General features: G+C 31.5%; 1 pseudogene; it reads left to right on the forward strand.

The window, feature by feature from the left end:
* The first annotated feature begins 1,101 nt into the window (after positions 1-1,101).
* On the forward strand, positions 1,102-1,980 carry LOC150077020 (ubiquitin-conjugating enzyme E2-17 kDa pseudogene; annotated as a pseudogene).
* The last annotated feature ends 7,448 nt before the right edge of the window (positions 1,981-9,428 follow it).

The raw sequence follows: 9,428 nt of genomic DNA on the forward strand, positions 1-9,428 counted from the left end.
CTTTGCTGAAATCTAAGTGTATGATGGGAAAATTATTTTTGCACGCGGTTCCCTTATTACTAAGTCATGGTAGCCAATCAAATTGATCAGAAAAATCACCCTTTAGCAAATAAACGCTGAAGTATAACTACATTCCTGCCTAGACGGTCCAGCATTGCTTCTTTCATCAGTTACCCAATTAATTTCCCTAGAACAGAAGTCAAACTGACAGTCTGTAGTTACTCCCTATCCTTTTTGAATAGGGGAGACATTTTCCCATCTCCAATCCATATGGCCCTCCCCTGAATCCAAGGATGCACTCATTATTGTGACTAAATGTTTACTTGCCTATTCTGCTAATTCCTTTAATGTAATTGAATAGATTCTATCAGCCCTATTTGCTTTATTTACCATCAACAATTTTGCTTCCACTCTTCTCTGTATTTCACCGTGTGACAAAAATAATTTTGACTATACGGTGAATTCCAGCTTGCACCTAGACATCTGAAGGATGTGCAAAAAATTAATTCGCTTTTCCCTGGACGTTTCTGCTTTCAGGTTATTGAAGTAAGAATATATTTCTACCGATCTTGTGAATGTAATTTTATTTTATTGTTCATCCGCACTTGTTACTTGTTGACTAAAATTTTGATTATTTATACGCTTTTATCCTATAACCTTAACTTATTTATTATTAAATCAATTAAATTAGAGTATATACTATAATTTTTGTCTATTTTTTTTTTTTTTTTTTTCAAATTTAAAAAAAAATAATAACAAAGGCATTCTAACTTTGTTCTTCAGTTTACAAAATAGTAAACGATTTTCACTTTTGTGAATAGCCTTGATGGCTTTCTTCCAAAGTCTGAAATGTTTTAGTTTTCGTCACAGAAACACAGTAATTTTAATCTGGCTGTATGTTTTATGTTCATCTTCTTCCAGTGTTTGTTTTGTTGTGTAAATAAAATAATTCTTTTCATGCTACGCTTCTGAATTTGAGAATGCACTGACCATCAAAAACATCATAGTATGTTTAATCTTTTAGTAACATTTTTGAGTTCTTTGAACTCTATTCTTCTGCCCTCTGCAGGCGAACATTGAATACATAGGTATTTTCGGCTACTCTATCTGTATCGTACTAAATAGGCTTACCGATTTTGGTAACGTTTCAGTATAAGAAGGCGAAATACACATTGTACCTTTATTAGTAGAACGTAAGGGTTCGAGGAGTGTAATAAGGTTAGTTGACTTGCCTAATTTTGGGATTAACTTGAACATACAGAAATGGCTCTTAAGAGAATAAAAAAGGAATTAGAAGATTTAAAACGTGATCCACCAGCACAGTGCTCAGCAGGGCCAGTAGGGGACGATTTGTTTCACTGGCAAGCTACTATAATGGGACCACCAGATAGCCCCTACCAGGGAGGGGTCTTCTTTTTAACAATTCATTTCCCAACAGATTATCCATTCAAACCGCCGAAAGTTGCTTTCACTACCAGGATATACCACCCTAATATAAACAGCAATGGAAGTATTTGCCTTGATATACTTAGATCCCAATGGTCTCCAGCTTTAACAATTTCTAAAGTTTTACTTTCGATCTGCTCACTACTTTGTGACCCCAATCCAGATGATCCTCTAGTTCCAGAAATTGCTAGAATCTATAAGTCAGATCGAGATAAATACAACGAACTTGCTCGTGAGTGGACCCGTAAATATGCTATGTGACAGTAGAACAATGTGTTGCCATTTGGCCTTCCTCTGTGTTTAAATCACCTTCGTTAGCTATTGTTTCCTGGATGTTAGACTATGGGCAGACATTCTTCGGTAAAGCTTCCAACTTGGTTAAACGTTCAGCTTCGTGAAGAAAACATTGAGGTGACAGTATTATTATCTGGTCCAGAATAGCCAAGAACATTTCATAAAATGTTCTTGCTATTCTGTTGCAAGGGGAAAAAATTAATTAAATTGCTTATTGTTTCTTTAATGCGGAATTTGTTTTTATTATTTTTAAGGGTTTAAGAAATTGCCATTTCCATAAGTAATTGGAATCAAGCAAAAACTATAATTTTTAAATTGAACGCCCTTAAATGTGAGTTAATTGCATTTAAAGTAGATTTATTTTTTGCTTTTATCATGGTAAATGCAATACATCTGGATTTGTAATACAAAAATATAAATTTAGAAGATTAAACTATAGACACCTGAGAATGTTCTTTATAAATTTATTCTGATGTACCAGTGTAGAATTTGTAATTTAATATATATTTTCTGTCTGAATTAATCTGTTGAATAAATGGGGTTTGTAGATATGAACTTTAAGTATACTTTATTTTTCTGAAATAATTTGAATTAATTGATGGTTGAATTTCCATCAATGCCCATCCAGTGATGTATTTACACATTAATAGGTGATACTTTTAGAATAAACTACCTAAATATAGCATAACCCAGATTACAGTACTTATTAGGAATCCCAGTCCATTGAATTCTACGTAAGGTACTTTGATTGGGAAGATAGTGAGGGAAAACAGATCATTCAAAATATGTAACAATTATTAACAAGATATTAACTTATATCCAACGTTAGGCAAATAAATAGTATTGATTGATTGAAAATTTCCTGGCAAAAGAACAAATAAGTGTTTAAATGTTTTGTTCTTGTTAAGATGTAAAACAATAATATATAAGATATAAATATTTAGCTAATATAAGATATAAATATTTAGCTAATATAAGATATAAATATTTAGCTAATATGATAATTAATTTGATAGAAAATCATTTGAGGTTTCATATATACTAATAATGTCACAGAAAGTAGCCTTAATCTTGAAATTGCTTGAGTGTGCATGTGCACACATATGTATATACCCACACACACAGACAGTTTAAAGGTTAAGGTAAAACAAGTTATCTGTATGCATTCAGAAAGGTTATTTGATGTAAATTACATATTGTTTATTTTGATTCTGGAGTATGCTCTCATTTGATTTTTATCCACAAAATAGTCTGTAACCACAGTTTTTTTAAAAAAAAAAAAAAAAAACTTTAAACAGTTTTTAAAAGGGAATAAATAAACATATTAATGTATAAATCTAGCACACCATATAAATTTTTTTAATAATTATAGTTCTTATAATGTCCAGGCTTAGTTTAAATATGAAATAGCCCAAAAATCAAATATGGACTCTGTTCCATTTTTTTACAATTTTAATAAACAGCTGTAATTAATGCAGTGAGTGGCTGCATCTCTATTTTAAGTTGTAGCTGAATAAGATTTTTTTCAAGAGTTTTATCTACAGTAGGATCTCAAAGTACCTAAATTCAGAGTACACAAAGTCCCATTCATGCATAACGGATTTCCTGATTCATACTTATGTTCATGACTTGTAATGCAGTTATAACCAATTCATTTTATTGATCGCAGTCAGTAGTGTACAAGAGGGTATGAGAAGGAATGGAAAGGAGAGGTCAGCATCATAGCAGATGTGCAGTATCAGCTTTTTATTTGGACAAGTAAGATGATGTGGTTCAACTAGATGATACCTTATGGATTAATGAAGATGGTAATGTGTTTTTAGCCTAAACACAGTCTGCTGTAAAGGTGCACCCTTTATGAGGATGGACTTATCCTGACTGCACTTTTAAGATTTACGTACGTTCAATTTACACAAATAAAGTTTAAGTATGCATGTACATGATTTATAGAAATTTGCCTAGTTTTAACTTAGTACAATAGTTTTTTGTAGGGTTACCAGGAACCTATCTTTTATGTATTTTGAGACCCCGCTGTGCTATAATTGTAAACACGCAACTGTTAAAAGATATTTAGAAATCAAATGCTAGTATGCAGCCATTTTAAAGCTATATGATGGTCAACGGCATCTTCCATTATTAATGCTTGTGACATAAGGATTTTTATTAGTGAACAAAGGTACCTACATGTGGATAATTGCTGTATTAGCATCAATCTGTCTCTGCTGCAATAAACATCCCACATGTAGATGAGAGTACCTCTTTTATTCATTAGTTCCAACCCCTGCTTAATGTTCAGATCACATCTTAGGATTTTTTATTTATTATTATTATTTTTTTTTGTTCAGTTTAAACAGAATTCTAATAGAAATATGTCTTAAATATTAATTGTCATAATCATTGCAAGTACCTTACATAGAGGCCAAAATGTTTCTAATAAAATATAGCTGTTTTTCATATATAACTATTTATTGTAACATAAGCAGAATCTTAATGTATATATAAAGGATTTTCTCATTTAAAATTATGTCATTTGTTAATGATATTTAGGAGGCAAGCAACAAAAAAATCAGCAATTATGATGCTAGATTTTTAAGTTTTACTATGTAAATTTTAAACATTTGTTACATTGTGTGTGCAATTTTTGTTTGATAAGATTAACCATATGTGCTCAAAATAGAAAGTCAATAATCACAGTTTCAAGAGTGCACTATTGAAGAATTTACATTATTAAAATACTGGTTCATCATTGTAAAATTTCCATGTGCAGTGCAGTCTGTGCTAATTTATACAGTCATAAACATGTATCGTAGTATTACTCTTTTATGCTTGTCTACTCTTTGTACACTAAATTATTCAGTTGATTATTTTCATATTTATTGTCTCAAGGAAGTGCCAAATATAGTGATGGTATTTGCAGAATTTGTATCAAGCATTGGAATAGTATTCAAATTTATAGAATATCACAAAATAAAAACTGTGTATTAATTCTAAACAGGTACATTTTATTTTATCCACACCAATTAACATCATTTGTTATAGCAGTTGAATTAATTAATATTTTGCAATCAGTTCTCTGTTTTGTTGAGTAGGTTCTCAAAATATGTCCATAAATTGATTTTAAGAGTTTGTATAAACCCACCCTAAGTAGAAGTATTGGGAACAGGATAGGAAAACAATGAAAATTCAGAAGTTGTGACTTAAAACAAACAAAAAAAAAAAAAATACACAGGAAAACTTGTTAGTTAAGCTGGAATTATTAACTAAACCTTTTCCATCAAAAATTAATTTTCAGATATTGTATAAACCATAGATATACTCCTGGTCATGTATGCTCAACCAAGTGAAACTGATCATTTGGACTCATGGCAATGTAATTTCATAAATCTGCTGGTCTGAGCCATCCAGAAAGTTACAGGAATTCTTTTATCTTCTGCTCAGTAATCTAATAGTTGCAAGAGATTATATGCATTTGGAACTAACTCAAGATACTTTGTAAATATCTTCTAAAGAAATATAAGCTTTCCCCCCCCTTTAAAATTATAGCTACAAATGATATGTAGGTGGTATGCACCCCCTAAAATTAAGTGTTAATAGTGTGTATCTGATCCTTGTATTCTCTCTGATATTCAGAAAGGGGGAAAGTGGGGGGAAATATGTAAAATGTGTTGAAAAAAAGAGCAAGCACTGATATGTATATCATGTTTTTATATTTTGGCTAGTAGAACTACTCGTACATGAAACTTCGTAATTTTATAACCAACACTTTTCAGTATATATGTGTATATATCAATAGAAGGATGCATTATCAATTGATAATGCACCTTTCCATTGATATATCAAATTCTTTAAAGTGTTTTTTTGTTGTTTATTCTGCTTACAGGGCTTTATTTTTGCAGTAATGAAATACACTTATGATTATTACTTTATCAAGGTTGTACTGCCATAATTAGTGCACAAGATCTGTTCAAATATGTTTTGGTAAAGTGGTATACCTTGTATAATGAAACTATGAAGTAATTGTTGCTGCCTCATAAACAAGATGAATCTTGTGAATTACTTTGTAGAGAAGGTATAACGTACAAAAATTGTTTTCTTTCAGTAGTAGACTTTTTTTTCTTTTTAATTTTTACGAAGTATAATTGCAAATGTCTGGTTAGTATAAGCCTCAACTTAAGTTGAGATATAAGTATATATGATATTCATATCATATATGATGTGGTTATATGATATGATATCATGTAATTTGTCACTTAATTCAATTCAAATATTTCACCATTAGGCATAATCATCATAAGAGCATAACTGGCTTAAGTATTGTGCACAACTCAGTATTTCTTGGCATTTTTAGAATTATATCTCTTCCTTACAAAACTTTACTGTTTCAATGAATCCTGCCCTATGAAAGCTTATTTTTGCTTACATAGGCTAGAAATATAGGTATTTTACTACTGAAATAGGCATGTTGAAGCCCAAAATCAAGGATTACTTTTTGTTTGTGATATCTTAAACCCCTTTCAGAATTAAATAAGTCAATGCTGTGTTAAAAAAAAAAAATTGAGGTGGGCATAATAAGCAATAAAATACTGAATTAACAATAAACAGCATTTGAAAATGCTTGTTATAAAAACATCAGGGAGTAATTATTAAGTGAATGAAAATTGTAGTGTCTTTAATTTTAGGTGTGGCTGATCTGATCTGGTTACATATTTTCTCTCAAAAACATGGCTCACTACTAACCTGTTTACATTCTTCAGGTAGTGATAAAGATGACCTTCTGAAAATTTAAAAGGGATGAAGAAGCTTTTGTTTTAGATATCTGTAAAGTTTAATATATATATATATATATATATATATATATATATATACACAAAGTGGAGATTTGCTGCCATTTTTAAATATCATATCCATTCTTATAAAAAAAATTATGTATAATAAGAATAATAAACTTCATGTTATTTTATAGTGGTGGTGTATCATCATGAGCTTGGACTCTGGTGCAGTATAATTTATTTACCGAAACGTTTTTTCCCTTTTGTCCATCCCACCTCGATTTAAGCACCATGGTGCAGCTGCACCATAGGATGATTCGCACTGATCCACAGCTTTTTGATCCCTGAAAAATAGCATAATACTGCTTGAGAAATGCACTAATTATGGCAAAGAACTTTGTGCATTAATTATGGCATAGGATATTCTACAGATGAACAAGTAGTATTTCTCTTGGTCATCATTATTCTGGATATTTTTTTTGCTCACAAGCTTGTCACTTTCAATTATATATGTATTATCTAATATACTAGATTTAAGATCAAGTGACGACTTTTTTGCCTCAGCAATGATGTAAAATCATGAGCTTGGGCCCTGTCACAGTGTTTATTGATGCAAAGTCTCATTTCTTTCACTTTGCATCCTAATTAGCTCAGGGTTCCAAGTAAAGCTGGTACCACCTGTGCCATAGGATGATACACCACTCTGCCTCAACTGATTAATGTGTTTTGTAATAATTGTTGTGAACCTGTTGTACACTTTGTTATCAGGAGATATAAAGAGTTTTTATAGAAATTTTTTTAAAGAAATATTTATTGTTCCCAAAACAAAAACAAAAAAAAATGCCTTGGGAGTATATGCAAAAATTTTCTGGATGTCCTTTTGTAAATACATCTTTATTTCAACGCTGCCTTGAATTTTTTTTACCTATTTCTCAGAGAATTAATTTGTATACACCATTTGGTAATTGAGCTTATTTCACTTTCTTTTGAGGTGGAAACTCAATATCCACATTTAGCACTTGGCAATGTTCGTTTGAAATACCTGTCCAGCTGAGCCTTAAACTTATTTAGGCTATCAACTTCCATGACAAGGGATGGAAGTCTGTTCCACCAACCAACCACCCGCTGGCTAAAGGCAAATTTTCGCACGTCTATCCTACATCTGTCTTTCCTCGATTTGAATTTATGCCCTCTCAGGTGATTATTCTGAGCAAGAGCATTGAGCATGCTCAAACCATTCAAGGCTTTATACACTTCTATCAGATCACAAGATGGAGACTAGGCTGGTGCCTAGTCTCCAGACACTGTAATTTACAAAACTTAAGCCTTTCTTTGTAAGAGCACCGCTTTGTTCCACTCACTAATCTTGTTGTCCTTCTCTGTACTCGTTCCAGCAGCTCTACATCCTTTTGTTCATTTATGGCACCTACTTCTCCACCAATGAGTGCCAAAAGCACAGTATGGGTAATGGTGTACATTTTAAAGAAAAAGCATTATAATTCTCCCCTTGGAGCATTGCTTTAAATTGCATAGTGCAATGCTATGCCAACTCATAGTGAAATACCTATGCAATGGGAGGTTGATGCATTTTGTAGCAAAATTAGTTGCTCATAGCTAAGTACATAAAACTTTTAAAGTAACTTGGTTTTTTTAATTATAAAATGTCCTTGATCAATGAAAAACTGCTTTCAGTAGAAAGTTTCTAAATGTAAGCAGAGCAAAACAGTCAACATTAATGCAAAATTGTGGTTATTTGAATTGATGAGTGAAATTGTGACAAATAAAAAAAATAATAATAATAATCGATGCTGTATGCATAGTATCAGTGACCAGTGGACCCCAAATGTCTGTATGGCTTGTATCTAATTTTGTGTACTTAATGTTTGGTTAGTATAACTTTTCACAAATGTTTTTTATCAAAACTTTGCTGTACTACTTGGAATTAGTTTTGTATATGTGTAGTATTTAAGTATTAGCCCATCAAAATGCTGTGCTGAAAATTTAATTACATAAAATGGAAGTGACTTCTGGCATATTCTGAGTTAAATATCTTTCCCAACATGTTCCATTCTCACTGTTTTTCTGTGATTTGTGTGTATTGCTTGTTGAGGCAAATGTGATGTCATCTGGTTTATGGTTATAGCAGTTATTCTACTTAAAATAAGGATAACTACTAGTAAAGTACTTATATTTGATGTTGTTTACTTTTTTATTAGTTGTTATTTGTAACTTATCATTCTCCCAAGTAAAGTTATCAACTGAAAATAAATTGCATTAATTAAAATTAATCTATAACAATATTTTCTAGTCCAGTTATTTTCAGGTACCATTTTTAGTGTGTATAGATGTGTAGCAATTTTGTTTTCAGCAAGTATTGCTACTAAAATATTAATGTACTTAATAATTTACAATATGCCTGTGTACTATCTATAGCACACATACCACTAGTTAAATGGAGTTGTCAATGCCACTCAAAATATTGACTTGTTTTTTTTTTACTGTGTTCTTTCTCTTATTTTTTTCTTGAATGTTCTTTAAAATTGTGGCATATGAGGTACTTTCCGAGGACATCACTTGGACAGTATGACATTCAAGCTAGACATGTACAATACACATTACTAACCTGTTGTAGGTGTATAGGGGACAATTTTGAATCCTTTCTTTTTCCTGTGCTCTTAAAACCACTCTCCCTGCCCCCACTGCAATAAACAGTTCCTTTAAAAAAAAAATCCTCCCCCCCCCTTTGTTTCTCTATTAGAAATTCAAGAACTCCATTGAAAAGGGTCAATGCAGATGCCGGTAAAGTCCAGTTTTTGTAGACTTTTATTCTGATTGGGGGCAGATATAAAAAATAAAATCATATCCATATTTCTATACAGTTACATGTATTTTCTGTCGATGCCATGTAAAAATCTGGCC

The sequence above is a fragment of the Mastigoproctus giganteus genome, chromosome 12 (assembly GCF_048544385.1).
Source record: "Mastigoproctus giganteus isolate SK-2022 chromosome 12, ASM4854438v1, whole genome shotgun sequence".
NCBI classification, from domain to species: domain Eukaryota; kingdom Metazoa; phylum Arthropoda; class Arachnida; order Uropygi; family Thelyphonidae; genus Mastigoproctus; species Mastigoproctus giganteus.